The sequence below is a fragment of the Dipodomys spectabilis genome, unplaced genomic scaffold (assembly GCF_019054845.1).
Source record: "Dipodomys spectabilis isolate Male_0828 unplaced genomic scaffold, ASM1905484v1 ptg000137l, whole genome shotgun sequence".
Lineage (NCBI taxonomy): Eukaryota > Metazoa > Chordata > Mammalia > Rodentia > Heteromyidae > Dipodomys > Dipodomys spectabilis.
Window position 1 is genome coordinate 11,896,177 of NW_024870814.1, and position 18,092 is coordinate 11,914,268.

Genomic DNA, 18,092 nt, shown 5'->3' on the forward strand with positions numbered 1-18,092 from the left:
AAGAAAGATAAAGCCATTTGTGTCCCTATCTTGGGATCCATTTTGATTAGCATCATTTTATATGGTCATATGTACATAGCTTTTGAGCTTTTCTGCTTGTCCTAGACATACACTAGTTTTCGTCAGCATATATTAACTGTACAAGAAGGGTTTCCTTGTGACATTTCCACACATGCATACAATGTACTCCATTAACCTCACACCTTTGATCTCTCATCCTTATCCCATATTTCCCTTCTTAAAGCAGTTGCACATGTTTTTCTGCCCTTTTCATATATTCCAGAAAGGGAAGACTGCATGTGGGGAGTGTCACAAATTAGAGAATCATGAGAACTTTTCTTCAATTTCTGCTCTTTGCCTTCAAATGAAAGCAGCTCTGTGAGATCAGAGGTTCTATTTGATTTGTTCAAAGTATTCATGTCTAGAAGTGTTCATGGTACTATTTCTCCATTCTTTTGTAAATGTGGTTCTTTGTATTTAGAGTAAGAAGAAAAAAAAAAGCTCTACCAGAATTGAGGATCTAAAGGTATTTCATATTTTGTACCCAGGGGGAGCTGTGGCACCTCAAATATCATGGTGACAGAGGAATTTTGTAGGATGTGAGATGTCATAGGTTAAACTAACTGTCCTGAGGTGCAGTGACAACGGTGATTCTTAAGTATGTTTGAACTCATTTTGGAGATGGTGTTTGTACTGATGGAAATCTAAGAAGTCTGCTTTGGATGACTGGATGTTTATTCATTATCTAAGAAATCAAACATATTAAAATTAAAAAAAAAGAGTCTGAAAGGTGCAGTCTTCTCATTCAATCTAGAAACAAACAACTGTTTCATGTATTTCAAGGACTTGTTTCACCATTTTTTGCAATTCTATGCCAAGAATTTCATTGATTATGCTACATAAATCTATGTTTTAAAATTGACTCTATGTTATTTTAAAAAGCAAAGTACATGATATAAATGCATGTTATATTTAGAATTGTAGCTAAATAGGATTGAAAATGAAGCATTTAAGTTCACTCTCAGATACCTGGCAAACATACATTTATATTTCTAGGAGTTATGGCATCTTTCCTGCCTTTCCATTATTTTTCCTAAGAACTCACTGCCCCATTTCTAATATTTAATTCTCTGATTCTTAGCATAGGCTGCTCAGGTCCAACATTGGGTGCTCAGAGCTCTGATAGGCTTTCCTAGGGACAAGTGTCTGAGAGCATCATACGGGTGAATGGCAGCAAGATGGCATCACAACCCCAACTCCTCAGCTCCCTCCCTGCTGCTCTATGTCTCATATGAATGTGCACACAAGTAATGTATTTCTAATGCTGGAAAGACTCTTGTAATGTATAGACAATATCTCATAGATCTTTTAATATTTGAAATTACATCATCTGAAAGTGTTTAAATATTTATCAACATTTAAATAAAAAGCTATGCATGTAAGTACATGTCTCTGCTTTTAATAATGTGATAGGAAACTAATTTATTCTTGTGATTCAAATACTTCATTTTGGTAAAATAACAATTTATTATCTAAAATAATTTTTAGGTCCCTCATAATCATGAGGATTTGTGTGAGAGAAATCCTATATCATTCTTCATATTTTCTGTTGTATGGAGTAACTTCATGTTTTCCATGCTATAATTTCTGCTGTTTATTTTCAAATAGCATGACAGAAGGGTGACTCTGATCAAGAAGCCCTAGACATTCCAATGAGCATGTTACATTATATAATTTCTTGTACAACTCTTGCAATTCAGAGAAGAAAAGACTTGTGAGAATTATCTCCTTCAATCTGCAAATAGTTGATAAGGCAGAGGAAACATGTTGGTATAAGAACCTTGGGACTACTATGAATGTATGAGTGCATTAAATATTTCATAGACAGGTGGTCTTAATAATTATTCACCTATAACTTCTCCTAAACCCAGAGTAAGTAGAAGGTTTTCTATATCAAGGTGCTAAAATGTAGAAATGACAATGTGAAGAAAAATAAATTAGTGATTATTACTGAAAAGAATGTTTGAAAAACACACAAGAAATTATCAGTGGTGCAAACTATTATGGCAATCCATTTGTGTCAGCTGACCAGGTGTTATCCTGATGAAGTGCAGACAAAAGGATCAGAGACAGGGACAGACAGAGATAGACACCATGACAGAGACAGCAATCTCCAGTGCCTCATCTCCTAAAGACACTAGTACTATAGGGTTTGCTTCAGCGCCAGTGATCACACATCACCTCATTCACTTCTTACAGGCCTCTTCCAAGTAAATGTAACTCAGGGGGACATGAATCTTCCCTGAAAAGATTACCTTTGCTAAGAAAGCAGGCATGAAATAGAGACAAGACAAAGTTTCCAGTCTCCAAATACCATAGACAGAAGACTTTTCCCCACAATCCAGCCTGCTGACAGCTCCTCTTGAGTGTGGCTGGTCATACTCAAATGTCCAATCCTGCAGACTTTGTTGATAGTAAAACACTAACTCTATGACTTCCCTATTACTAAGATGAACATCTTGTTTTCTACTGGGTTTCTTTGCCCTCTAGTGGTAATATTTTAGCTTTATATCTTATAAAATAAACTTTTTCCCCCTAGGAATGTTAATAAAATATATTCCAAAATGTCCTTTTGACTTTCTTTTGCTTTTTTTATTATTTTGAAAATACCATAGAGAGGGGTTACAATTACATGGGCAAGGTAATGAGTACATTTCTTATCAAGCATTGTTCCCTCCTCCTTTGTTTCCCCATCCCATCCCTTCCCATCTCCATCCCACCTGACCCACTCATCCCCATCCCCACCCTCCCCAAAGCTGTAAAGTTCATTTTTAGACATAATGTCTTGTGCACCTCATTGTTGCAAGGGGCCACCTGTATCTCTGTTTAAACAATTTGTTTTTTCCTTTCCCCTCCACAAATTATACCAACATCAAATACAGTAAAAGCAGGTGTTATACCATAGGGAGGGACATACAAAGCAACAAAGAAATCATCTTATAAATATGTCAGAAACAATCGCAACCAAGAGAAAATATTCAAATCCTTACCTTGGGGTGCATTTCACCTAACATCAACTTCTCTGACCAGTTCTGCTTTTCTCAGACATATACTAGTTATTGCAAATAAGGGAAACCATGGGACCTATGTTTCTTTGGGCATGGCTTACCTCACTTAATATAATTATTTCCAAGTCTTTCCATTTCCTAACAAATGGGGCAATACTATTCTTTCTGATAGAGGCATAGAATTCCATTGTGTATATAAACCACATTTTCTTGATCCATTCATTTACTGAGGGGCATCTGGGTTGTTTCCATATCTTAGCTATGGTAAATAATGCTGCAATAAACATAGTTGTGCTAGTAGCTTTAGTGTGGTCTTGTTTGTATACATTTGGGTAAATGCTCAAAAGTGGGATTGCTGGGTCATAGGGGAGCTCTATGTGGAGTCTTTTGAGGAACCTCCATACTACTTTCCAAAGTGGTTGAACAAGTTTACACTCCCACCAACAATGAAGCTAGGTTCCCTTCTGTCCACATCCCCTCCAGCATCTGTTGTTATTAGAGTTCTTGATTATAGCCATTCTAACTGGGGTGAGGTAGTATCTCACTGTTGTTTTGATTTGCATTTCTTTTATGGCTAGGGAGGTTGAGCATTTCTTCATGTGTCTATTGGCCTTCCTTCTTTCCACTTCAGAGAAGTTTCTCCTTAAATCTTTAGCCCACTTATTTATTGGGCAGTTGTTTCTTTGAGAATTCATTGTTGGGGGATATAATTTTTTTGAATTCCAGGGATATTTTAGATATGAGACCCTTTTCTGTTGGATGGCTAGTGAAGATCTTCTCCCAATCTATTGATCTTGATATCTGTGTCCTTTGCCGTGCAGAAGCTTTGCAATTTCATGCAATCCCATTTGTCCAACCATTCTTCAATTTGTTGTGTTTCTGGGTTTCTCTTAAGAAAATTTGGGCCTCTGCCAAGGAGAATTAGGTTTCTCCTATCCCATCCTGTATTGTTTTCAGGGTGTCCGCTTTGACTCAGAGGTCTTTGATCCATTTGGATATGATTCTGGTGCAGGGTGATATATAAGGATCTAGCTTTCGTTTTCTACAAGTAGTTAAACAATTTTGCCAGCACCATTTACTGAAGAGGCTGTCTTTCTTCTATTCTATTTTTTTTAGCTCCCTTATCGAAGATTAGATGGCTATAGATCTGTAGGTTCATTTCTGGGTTTTCAATTCTATTCCATTGGTCCTGAGGTCTGTTCTTATGCCAGTACCAAGCTGTGTTGATTACTATGGCTTTTTAGTAGAGTTTGAAATTTGGTATTGCTATTCCTCCAGCACTGTTCTATCTGTTAAGGATTCTTTTGACATTTTCTATGGATTAAATTTGTATTGCATGTTGTTAGTGAGGTGGGGGGTAATAGTGGAGTGTGCTTCTGTGTTTGTGTGTGTGTGTGTGTGTGTGTTTGTACTGATATAAGGCTTGTATGTTGCCCTTAGCTTTTTTTGTGCAAGGCTGGAGGTCTATCACTTGACACTTCAACATGCAGGTGTTTTGCTGGTTAATAGGGGAAAGTATCAAAGGCATTCCTTTCCAGTTTGCTAAAAACTCTGATCTTTAGATTTCGTTTGGTTAACCTAAATCTCAGTAGTACTGACTCCAAGTATAAATTTCTTCAGCAAGGCATTATGGAAAGAATTCTCATTCTCAGTGCTCTACTTTAGGAGTTATATAACTTCAACCAATCTTATTATTTCTGGTAGTAATAAATTCATATAGAAAAAGAAGACCTTCTGGCAAAAATAACTCTTTAGCATAGCACCATGGCAGCTGCTTTCATAATTCTTCCTACTTGGTATTATGCACAGTTATTAGGAATATTCTATCCCTATTGGAGCCTATCTTTACTTATGTCTTCCTCTTTTTCCTAAGGGATTCTATATTCAACTTTTATTCACTGCCTTACATTGTAGAGAGCTGTGGTTTCAAATTGATTGAATACCACTTTGTTTAACCTGAAGAGTAATTTGTGAGATAAAAGTCTACTCTTTTTTTTTGTAGAGGGGAATGGGGAGGGTATTCAGTACTAAGTTGAAAACGAAGAGCTAAGCCAGGTGCCAGTGGCTCACGCCTGTAATCCTAGCTACTTAGGAGGCTGAAATCTGAGGATCATGGTTCAAAGGTAGCCCTAGCAGCAAAGTCCACGAGAAGCTTATCTCTAATAAACACTAGAAACCCGGAAGTGGTACTGTTGCTCAAGAGGTAGAATACTTACCTTGAGCTGAAGAGCGCAGGGACAGAGCCCTAGCTCAGAGTTCAAGCCCCACAATTGACGAAAAAGAAAGAAGAAGAAGAAGAGTGTATAAGTCCACACAGGGGAGGACACAGAAACAAGTGAAAAAAGCTCCACAGAGATCCCTGAATCCCTCCACTTGACACCCAGCATTTTACCAAATATGAATCACTGAAAGCATGTGGAGGGCTGAACTGGTAAAGGAAATCCATCAGTATTTGGTTCATGGCATAGTGCTGGTGGAAAGAACCAGTGGCTCCTCTTCTGCTTCTCGGCCTTGAGTCCTGATGACTTACAAAGTTGCTAGTGTTGGCTACCTGGAGCCATTGCTGGGAAAGGGTAATAATTAGAAGAAAACAGGCTGTTGCATTCTGTGAGGACTGGTCACTGTTCTTAGTTACAGATGTCAAATGTACTTATAAAGGACATATAATATGATATAGACTTGTTCACAAACTATTCAGATGTCTTAAGGCAAAGCTTCTGGAGTTGTAGATGGGGGGATTGTAGTTGGAGGATTCCTGATTGTCTGAGGCTCTATACCCAGTTGCCTCCAGCAGAGAAGTGCTGCCCCACTCATCCTGCTCCAAGTAGCACAGCACCCAGCCACCAGGGCTCAGAACCCACTGCCTGGCCTGCAGCTCTTCTGTGATATTCACTTCCACATCTCATCTTCCTAAGCATAAATCCATATGTTCAGGGACTGATTCTACTCCCTCGGCAATACAGCTTTCCTTCACTGATAAATTTTTTCCACATTTAAACTCTCACTTTGAAAAAGTCTTCTGCAAAGTGTGATCACCTAACAAATTATCAGTTTCCACTGAAGATAAATATCATACTTTTCAACCCAGTTATGGGGAAACCAAATGCTCTCAGTATAGCATCCATCTTCCATCATTGGTCAAAAAATAAGCTAGAACCTAAGTTATAAAGAGGTGTTACTTAACTTGTCATTTCTGTAAACAATCTGTAAAAACAACTGAAATAGCAGAATGCTTTGTTTCACCTCATAGATTAGAAATTTTAGTGCACCATATCAGCAGAGTGCTCATATATTGGCAGCCAAGTAACACATTGATTTGCTTACTCCCCCTTCCTTTTTTTACTTCATAAGAAGCCCTAGCATTTTGGAAGGGGCTGTGTACAATGGCATAGATTTTCTTCTCTTAGTCAATTCTCTCTACAGAAACTCTCACAGATATGTCAACAAATATAGTTTGCTCATCTTGCAGCAATCCAACTAATTTGACAATGCAGATGAACCATCACAAACCATCATCAAAAGTACTTCTATTTTCCTAAAGCTTTCAAGAGAATGGTGAGTGAAAAAAGAATATTATTGAGCAGTACATACATGTTTCTTCAGAAGTTTCCAGGTTCTGTGTTCTTAAAAGTTTTTCTCTAAGACAGTCTCTGGAAAGAACAAATTGTCTTTCACAGGATCCCTGATTTTTGTGTGTGCATCTATCTGCACATGTATGCATTTTTCCTGGAAGTGTGTTTATCTGCAGCAATAAATAAATAAACAAATGTACATATTTTATAAATATAGACAGTGAATAAATATTAACAGTGAACCTAATGATATTTATGATATTATATTTTACATGCAGAGTCTCATTTTTATTGTTCCATTTATATATGACTATGCATTACTAAATTTTACAGTAAGAGATAGACAACACCAGAGATGACAGAGACCAGACTACAGATGACTATCATAGTATGGTTAATGTTAGTGCTAATTGTTCCTTAGATGTTTCCATAAAGGAACTATTTTTGCACTCAATCATATTTTGTAGATATTTTTATTTCTCCTATTTCTTATAGTTTTATGAAGATTTATAATTATGTAATTTGTTTTTAGCAAGCATAATGCACTCCCCAAAAGCAGCACACAATCCTAAGCAGTTATATTCATTAGCTATTCATGCTCTGAATTTCTGCTGATCCAGATGTAGCTCCTATCTGTTATGCTGTGGGTCACTCAACTTGCCACAAAAATCAGTTTTATTTGATATTCCTCAGTGGCCAGACGGGCAGTGACTTCTAGAGGTCACAAACAACATCTAGAGGTTAAGATACAAAGTGAAATTCAGGTCACAATATATCCAACACAGAAACACATTTTTAGAAGGTTTGTAGTCTAAACATTGTAATTCAGGACCTTGAGCTTGCTAAGCAAGCTCTCTAAAGTGAGCCATACTCCTATCACCCTTATTAGTTTTAGTTTTGCTTGTCAGATACAGACAGGACCATGTTCCTCCTATTGGTAGCCAGGACTATAGGCTATCATTATTTTTGTATGTTTTTTATTGTAAAAATACTGCACAGTGGGGTTACAGTTACATGAGCAAGGCAATGCATACATTTCCTATCAAGTATTGTTGCCTCCTCCTTTGTTTTTCCCCTACCATCCCTTCCCTCCAACCTCCAAAACTACCCCTATATATCTTTTCAGATAGATTCTTGGTAGCAACTTTGCCAATGTAGCCTCTACTTCAATCTACTTCTTTACTTTTCAAACTTCATTGGAATTGTTGGCAATTTTTTAGTAATTTCTTTAGTCTTGATATAGCCTTAAGTTTCTAAAATCATTATTGTTTTGATTCATGGGATCATTGTTTGAATCAATATTTTTGTATGCCTAAACAATTTATGCCAAATTAAGATCTTCTTAACCAAAATAGACTTCACCAAAAGCATGGTTTCTCTAATTTTGTGTGAATGTTTGTTACCTGGTTAAAGTATAGATTGCTAATCAAGAGATATGAGAGATTTTATAAATTTCCTGTGTCTGAAAGCAAATGCTTGACAGGAACAACTTCTGTTCATAGTCCTTTGTTTCCTTGGCCAATAGTGAGACAGAATGTTATGGGGTAGGAACATCTAGCAGAGGCCACTCAATTTAGAGCAGTCAAGAAACCATGAGAAGACAGGAAGTGCACAGGACAATATGTAGTTCAAGTCCAAGCCCATAAGTGCTATATTTCCTCTAACTAAGCACCACCCCATGCTTTAATACCTCCCCATAATACTATCCCATGGTTAATCCATAAAGTGATGAATCCACTTATTATGGTAGAGTCCATGTGATCTAGAAACACCCTCATGGATACCACTTGAAATGAGCTGACCTCTTGGACATTTAGCAATCTAATCAAGTTGTTGTCAGGATTAACATGCCTCCTATGCTGTTCAGCTTTCCATCCCTGAGATCAAATAAAGTACCTGAGATAAACAGCTTAAAAATGATTTGAGCTCTAGGTTTTAGAAATTTCCATCTATGATTTCTTGACCCTGTGAAGATTGGTCTGTACAACTCAGAATGTCCCATTTTCAATATTTGATTGCCAAACCCTCAGGTCTTTAGAAATTCTCCTCAAAGAAAGGAGTTATTTTAAGATTGTTGATATGCCATATATATATTACAGAATGTAAGTCTTATTGAAAATTGATACCATCCCATGAGCTACATATGAATAATATGTGTGGATCAAATATAATTTTAAATTTAATTCTCTTTTACTAGGAAACAACAAGAACAGCAACAGCCCTGTTTCTAATACCAAGAATGGGTTCTCATTTGCCCTGTGAATCCAAACTAGTTGTATAACCTAAACTACTAGGTAAGCAAGTCCAGTTGGTAGGAATATAAGTAAGATATCCAGTAGGGATGAGAGTATGGAAGGCACTAAAAAACCTAAAAACAGACATACCAGATAAGTTGACCAGCTCAATCCTGGTTATATATCCAAAGGAAAAACCATCAAATTATGAAAGTGGCATTAAGCAAGGAATTTCTGTATGCCTATGTTTATTGTGATATAGTTAACACTAGTGAAAATTTGGATTCAGTAAGTTGTCCTACAAAAGATAAAAATAGAGATAAAGTGCTTCAAACACACACACACACACACACACACACACACACACACACACACACACACACACACAAAAGAAAACAAGCAAAAAGAAACATGAAATCCTGTAAACAGCAGCAAAATGCATGGAATTGAACAAATGCATGGAACAAATGCATGTAAAATGCATGGAAATGAAGATGTCCTGAGCATAGGCTGTGATGTTTGAACATGTAAATCAGCAGCATCTGGGCAGGGTTAAGCACAGCTGTCCAGCTGCCTCATCTCAGCAACTCTGCACATTCTGATTCCCAGGGGACCTAGGTCATCAACAGAAAATATTGTAGCCACAGAAGAGAATCAACAAGTTGCTTTCCAGTGGCTTGATCATGCCAATGATCCTTTTGTTTCAAAGCTGTTTTTCTTCTTTTTTATTGTGAGAATAACATACAGAGGAGTTACAATTACATGGGCAAGATAACAAGTAAATTTCTTATCAAGCATTGTTGCCTCCTGTTTGTTTCCCCTTCCCCTTCTCTTCCCATACTCCCCCTAACTCCCTCCACCCGATCCTCCCCCCCACCAAACTTGTAAAGTTTGTTTTTTGACATAACAAATCGTACATCTCATTGTTGCGATGGGTCCACCTGTATCCCTATTTAAACGATCTGTTTTTTCCCTTCCCCTCCACAAATTATACCAACATCAAATACAGTGAAAGTAGGGGTTATACCGTGGGGGTGGGACATACAAAGCCACATAGTATCATCTTATAAACATGTTAGAAACAATTGCATGAAAGAAAAAATAAACATTTGAATACTTATCTTGGGGTTCATTCCACATCAACTTATCTGACCTTTTCTGTTTGACTCAGATATATGCTAGTTATTGCAAATAAGGGAATCCATGGGACCTATGTTTCTTTGGACCTGGCTTACTTCACTTAATATATTTTTTTCCAAGTCTTTCCATTTCCTAACAAATGGGTCAAAGCTGTTTTTCTTTTGATTTCTTTTAACTGAGACAAGACATGTCACGTGTCTTTACTATCCACAACGGAACATTTTGGAATTACTTTTGTTCACTGATAACGTTTATATGGCAACATATCAGCACTGCTGTCCTATAAAGCAATCCATAATGGTGAAATAAGAAAGTGGACCTCATTGATAAGAAAATGCCTGGACATTGTGTAATGTACAGTTCTGCCTTGTTTTCCTCCGTCTTCTCTGAGGTTTTTTGTGTCCTGATCAATTCATAAAAGCAAGTCTTTTCAAAGATTGTCTCCCTTCATACATGAACAATCTTTTCTACCAACCTAGCCTTGTGTATAATTTCAAATGTTTGTGCTTAAGGGCCTCAATTTATTCTTTCTGGGTTTTAAACATCACCATAGCTACTGTGTTCAGAAGCTAATTCTTCTTGAAAAGGAAGATAAACTCAGGTTATCGTAGAACCTATTGTATTGTGCAAACTTGCATCATTCTTCTACACTCAGTGGTCTCCTAGTTACTGAGAAAACACTGTGCTAATTACCTCTGCTAAAGATATTGGGTCCAAGCCGAGTGAGTAGAACCTCAGAAAGGAAGATTATGTTGGAATTTTTGAACAGATTTTTGGAACCATTAGCACCCAGAAATGTCATCCATATGGGGAGGAAGCTACATGGGGCTTGGAAGCAAGAGTGAGGAGAGCTGATTGTCCATGTAAGGGAGAAATAGCATTTTTGACTCCATTGAAGGTGCTGAGTTACATAAGCGGACATCCAGATGTTTGGGATTGGCCTATGCAGGCGTCAGGACCCAAGGAGTCACTACTGTGTGGGATACAAAGTTAGCTTGAGCTAAACTAATAAGAGAAAAGAAATGAGCTATCAAGTGCTATTCACTGATGAATTTTAGGTAATTTTGAATATCACATAAATACTAATATAACCCATTAAAGAACTTGTAAATCCTTCAATTCATAGTAATATTTCAATAAGGAATAGGCTATTTGTAAGCTATCAAAAAGTTTTCCATGCATTCTCACAAATTACCAAGGGGAAAGAATAACTGAGCAGAGCCATCTAACAGCTACCCCCTTAGTCTAGAACTGGAAGGAAGACTGCTAGTAATGGTAATTCAAAACATGAACCTCCTAACAGACACCATAAAAAGAACACAGCAGCACTTCTGGACTTTGCTCACATATATGCACCACTGAATATAAACCTGTGAGAAAACAAGTACAAATCTAATCTGAGAGACATTCAGCACCATGGATAGTTTTGATCACCAATAGTGCTAAGACCACACAATTGGAGGCCAGAGTAAAGAAACTGTTCTCTTTATTTGACATAACATCTTATACATCTCTTTGTTGTAATGGGTCCACCTGTAACCCTCTTTAAACAATTTGTTTTTTTCCCTTGCCCTCCACAAATTCTATCAACATCAAATACAGTGAAAGCAGGGCTTATACCATGAGGGAGGTACATACAAAGCAACAAAGAAATCATCTTAGAAATATGTTGGAAACAATTGCAAGAAAGAAAAAAAAGTTTGAATCCTTATCTTGTAACTGTAACCACTATGTACAGTATTTTCACAATAAAAACTTACTAAAAAAGGAAACTGTTCTCTGGTGGCCTAATGATGAGATGTGGCCTTACTAATTTTCCCTGACTGACCTTGCCCAATATGGTATTAATTCATCAATTTTTCTGTGTGTTTTGAAATAATTCACTTTCTACAATCTTTTCTTAACAAGTTCATGCTTATTGTATGTATTGTGACTAAGATTAAAAATTGAATTTACATGTCTGGATAAGAGAATTTCCATGACTTTGAAATGAGATATTTTTGATAGCATAAAGTCATAGTGACATTTTTCTGCAGAAAATAGCAACATATCCAGTTTTTGACCACTGCTTTTGTACTGCAAGAAAATAAGATTGAATTTTTTCAGCACATATAAGTTGTACAAAAAGTGTTTCATTGTGACTTTTTCACTTATGTATACAATGTACATCATCAACTTCATGCCACTGATCCCTATTCATTATCCCACTTTTACCTTCTTAAAATATTTTCAACAGGATTCCCTGTTCTATCTTACATATGCCATTAAAGCACTTAAATCATATTCACCTTCATTTCCTCTCCTCTCTTCTCTGTCATTTCTTCCCAGAAACCCATAGAACCTATTTTGTCTTCTTTTCATTCATTTATTTAGTATATATTAAATACATGAAGGGCTTTCACCATGATAGCTCACCTGTGCATGTCTCATAGTTCTTGCCTTTTCTTTTATCTTCTATTTTGTTCACTTTCTTTTCTTTTCTTTTCTTTTTGCTGGTCCTGGGCATGAACTCTGGGCCTGGTCTATAGCTCTAAATTTTTATGTTCAAGGCTATCCCTCTACTACTTGAGCCACAGCTCTGCTTCCAGTTATTTTTTGTGATTAATTGGAGAAAGACACAAATTCCTTCCGAGGATAGCTTTTAAACACTATCCTCAGATTTCAGGTCCCTAAGTAGCTAGGTTTACCACCAGCACCTGACTCTCACATCATATACTATCAGAATGACCCATTCGTTAGCCTTTCTTTTAGAGCCATCAAAGTTAATTTTTAAGAAAGGATTCACAAACTTCCATTGTATTTCTTTCCTTCTTAATTTTTATTTAAAATCATTTTGAATTGAAGTATAGTTAGATATTTATACTTGCATAGTAGGATGTAAAATAGAAATATTCTTCCATTATTGAAAAATATCCATTAGAATTCATAGATCATTTGACAAAATTTAAATTAGAGTTGGCAGAGATTTCTGTTTACAATGCAGTGAATAGAAGAATAGAGGCACAAAAGAAAATTCTAGAAAGGAAGTTCAAACAAACTTGATCCAGAAGCGCATTTGTATACTAAGATATGATTTTTCCCTACCTCTGTGCTCTGCCTTCCTGCGTGCTATTTCTTTATTAGAAGAAGCATTTCCCTTGTTGCTAATCAATCCTAGTATCTTTGGCATGTACAAGCTTCTTTCCTGACATACCACTAGGATCTCAGTTTCTCAATATGAAGTCAAGAGAGGTAAGACCATGCCTTAAATAGCCAAGGACATGGCTTCTCAGAAAGCCCAATCTTCTTTTCTGCACATTGTCTTTGCAAAGGGTTTAGATTTATAATCCTTAAAAGCAAAGTCTCTACCAACAATAATAGCTTTTTGGAATAAGAACCCCAATATGTAATAGGTGTATAGTAATAGGTATAATAGATGCATTAGAAGAGAAAAAAAAAAAAACATTGTCCTTTCTTCCATCTGTGAACAAGGCTGTGAGTTAAATATTAGAGAAGGAAAGGGTAGTCAGAATTCCAATAAAGCATCATTATGAAGTCTAGGGACATAATAGATAAAATTACATTCTCTCCTTTAGCCTGTGTACAAAACACCTAAAACAAATTAAGGTTGTCTTCACTGACAGGAATGTTGAAAAAGGTCAATGATACTGTACTACTTGTTTCTCCAAGTATGATTATATAGAGTATCAGAGTCTGTTCATGACATTAAACTGTGTCTCAGGGGATTTCTAATTATAGGGACATGATGGGATGAATAACTAACAGCTTTGATCAAAAGATGATTTGGTTAATCAGTGATATTGCATCAGAGTTCAATTGTAACTTTTTCCCATTCCTCTCCCTCTAATGCTAAGAGATGAGGCAGTGTGGTCCAGGATACCAACAGTCCACTTCTCTTTTTTGTTTAAATTTTATTTTTTTGTCAAGGTGATGTATATAGGGGTTACAGTTAATTACATAAGTAAGGTAATGAGTACATTCCTTGTCAAACTTGTTACCCTCTCCCCCATTTTTCTCCCATTTTCCCTGCACAAGAAACCACCCCAAGTTGTACAGAACTTTCCAACATATTGTATTGCATTCATTCCCACTTTGTCCTTTGTCTCATCATTTTTTGTTCCCCTTCTCTTCTCTAATTCAGACAAACATACATACAATACCCAGGGTACCAAAATCAATACAGTAATAGCAGGGGATAAACTATATGGGGAACTAAAGACACAAAAGGAAAAAGAAACCACGTAGTACATTAAAAACTACAACATAGAGAATCCTTTTGTGTCCATGTGTTGGAGTTCATTTCACTTGCCATCATCTCGCGATTTGGTATTTGAATACTGATGTCATTGTATTTTTTTCACTTTTTATTTCAATGTATTGTTTGAATTGTTAATGGCTGACCTCTATCTACATAGCATGAAAGTACCAGTGATGGGTCAGGTTTCTTACACGCTGAAAGTTCATCCTACTTCTCCCTGCTTTGAGACTGCATTCAAACTGCAGCCAGGTCACATCAAGTCCCTTTGCTCATGGCCTCTCTTGGGTCTCTGTCATTCACACATGGAGTGAGGGTTCAGAAAAGAGCTCAGTGATTGAATGGTTTCATCATTGACAGGAATCAATGAACCCTGGCTGTTCTGTGTTTTGCTTCCAAATAGCCAACACTTAGCACTAGCAAAGCATCAAACATTCGCTTATAGTTTTCTATAGAGTCCTTCACATTTACTTGAAAATATGAAAGGATCTCACTCCATGCCACACAGAAACTGTGAAGGTTTGTGATGTCACAAACCATGACACAATGGTCATGACATCTGATAATTTGATGTCACAAGGGTCATGAAGTCCCAGTGGATTCTAATATCACATTTCATATCTGAAATATTATGAGGTCCAAAAAGAGTATGAGCTCAGAAAGGGCCTAATATATTACAATGGCAGCATTTCACAAAAGTTATGAGGACAGGACAGGTTTGTGTTGTCACAGTTGATTAGTGGTATCATAGTGGCAATGTGATGTCATGAAGAGATTGTGATATCACAATGGCTATGAGGTCACAATGCGTTTCTGATATTAACCCACGTGCCACATTTGAAATAAAATGAAATCACAGAATAGACATTCAAAACTGTTTATGACATCACAATGATAGTATGATTTCATAATGCTATGATGTCATTGTAGGTTGGTATTGTCAAAATGAGTTGATGGTATTTTAATGACTATATAATGTCACATTTATGATGATGTCACTGTGATGTTACAACGGCAGGTCTGACCTCAATTTTCCTTATTTTACAATGAGGATATTGGTACACAAAATGACTGCAACATCACAAAGACCATGTGTTTTTGAAAGGTTCTAAAAGATCATAATAGGTTTTGGATGTCACAATGTGATTGTGAAATCATGGACAATGTGATTTTACAGTGGTTTTTGAGGTCAAAGTGGTGATGAGGTCACAATAGGTTTGTGATGTCATGAGTTTGTAATATCACAACCACATGTCTAATTTTAATTGCTGCTACTTCCCAATGGGGATGCAAATTCACAGAAGATGCTTAAAGTCCCAAAGGCCATGAATTTTCTTGAATGTAATGAGGTCATACTGGGTTTGTGAAAACACAATGGAACAGTAATATCACAATGGTAATGTGTGTCACAATACTATGACATAATAATGTTTTGATGTCACAATTATTAAGTGATGCTATATTGGTGATGGGGTCACAATAGGTTTGTGATGTTACAATGAATTGGAAATGTCACAATGCCATACTGGATCACAATTGTCATTCATTCAAAATGAGTATATGAGTTCACAAAAGGACTGTGATGTCTGCAAAGGTATATGTTTTCACAAATGTGATGAAGTCCTAACAGTTTTTTGATGTCCCAGTGTGACACAATGCTCATGATATCTGCCAATATGATGTCAGAATTTTCATGATGTCACAGTGGATTTCTGATATCACATGTCATACCTGAAATATTATGAGGCTGGATACAGATTATGAGCTCACAAAGAGCCTAAGATATCACAATGGCAGCACTTCACAAAAGTTATGAGGACAGGACAGGTTTGTGATGTCACAGCGAGTTAGTGATATCACCATGCAATATGATGTCACAATGGTTATGAGGTCACAATGTTTCTGAACATCAACATGCCACATTTGAAATAGCATGAAATCACAGAATAGGCATTCATAATGTGTCTATGACATCCAATAACAATGTGATGTCCTAACGGTGTGATGATATTGTAGTTTCATTATGTTAAAATGAGCTGTTTGTATCAGAACAACAATGTGATGTCACACTGGTGATGTCCCAAAGGGTTTGTGATCTCAATGGTCATTAGTTCAAAAAATTGGCACACAAAGGGACTGTGATGTCACAAAGGCCATATACTTTTTCAAAAGTGCTAAGATGTCATAAAAGATTTGGAATGTCACAATATAATCATTATGTTACAATGGCAATGTGATGTCACAATGGGATGATACAATGTGATGATACAATGGCATGTCTGATATCAATTGTCATTTGTTCACAATGAGGATATGGGTTCACAAAGGGACTGTGATGTCACAAAAGCCATGTTTTCTCAAAGAAGCTAAGAGGTCAAAATATATTTGGGCTGTCACAATGTGACTGTGATTTCACAATGGGAATGTGATGTCACAAAGGATTTGATGTCACAGCTGTGATGAGGTCACAAGGGGTTTGGGATGTCACAACAAGTTTCTATTATCACAATGACATGCCCCATTTCCACTGCTACTAGTTACCAATGAGGATACAAGTTCACAGATAGAACTTGAATTCCTAAAGGATATGAATTTTCTAAAATATTAAGAGGTCACAATAAGTTAGTGAAAACACCATGAGATGTATATCACAACGGCAATGTGATCTCACAATATCATGTCATAATAATATTTTGATATCACAATGTGTTACTTATGTCATACTTGTGATGAGGTCACTATAGGTTTGTGATGTCACAATGGGTGAAGTCAAAATTGAATGTCAGGTCTCAATTGTCATAAATTCACAATGAATATGTGAGTTCACAAAGGGATTATGATGTCTCAAAACGTAGGTGTTGGCACATATGTGACACGATGGTCATGATATCTGACAGTGAGATGTCACAATGGTCATGATGTCACAGTGGATTCCTGATATCACATATCTTACCTGAAATAGGTCGAAAACAGACTGTGAGCCCACAACAAGCCTAGGATATCACAATGTTATCATGTCAAACAGTTACGAGATTAGAACAAGTTGGTGAAGTCACAGTGGGTTAGTGATATCACAACGGCAACATGATGTCAAAAGGGATTGCAATGTCACAATGTTCATGAGGTCAAAATAGGTTTCTGATATCAACACGCATGCCGTATTTGAATAGAATGAAATCAGAATAGGCATTCAAATGTGTATATGACATCACTGTGACAATGTGATATCATAATGCTATTATGTCATTTTTTGTGTGATGTCACAATGAGTTGTAAGTGTTACAATGACACTGTGATGTCACACTCCTGATGATGCCACAAAGGGTTTGTGATGTTACAATGATATGTCTGATCTCAATTGTCATTAGTTCACAATGGGGTATGGGTACAAAAAGGGACTGTGATGTCACAAAGGCCAGGTATTTTTCAAATTTTCTGAGGTCCTAATACTTTCGTGATTTCACACTGTTTTTGAGGTCACAATGGATTTGTAATGTACTAATGAGTTTGTAATATCACAATGGCATGTCCAATTTCAATTGTTACTAGTTCACAATTAGCATATAAGTTCAAGGTAGGAGCTAGAAGTGCCAAAGACCAGGAATTTTCTAAAAGGTTATGAGTTCATAATAGGTTTGGGAGAAAACCTAGTCTCTTTGTATGATAATATTGTAAACTAATAACAATTGAGATCAATCATGCCATTGTAACATCATAAACCCTTTGTGATATCATCACCACTGTGACATTACATTGTCATTATGACACTATCAGCTCATTATGACTTCACCAAACTACAATGACATCATAGCATTATGAAATG

At 36.6% G+C, this 18,092-nt stretch overlaps 1 pseudogene; it reads left to right on the forward strand.

Moving 5' to 3' along the window:
- LOC122116639 overlaps positions 1–18,092 on the forward strand; it is a 1,030,500-nt pseudogene that overhangs the window by 53,116 nt on the left and 959,292 nt on the right.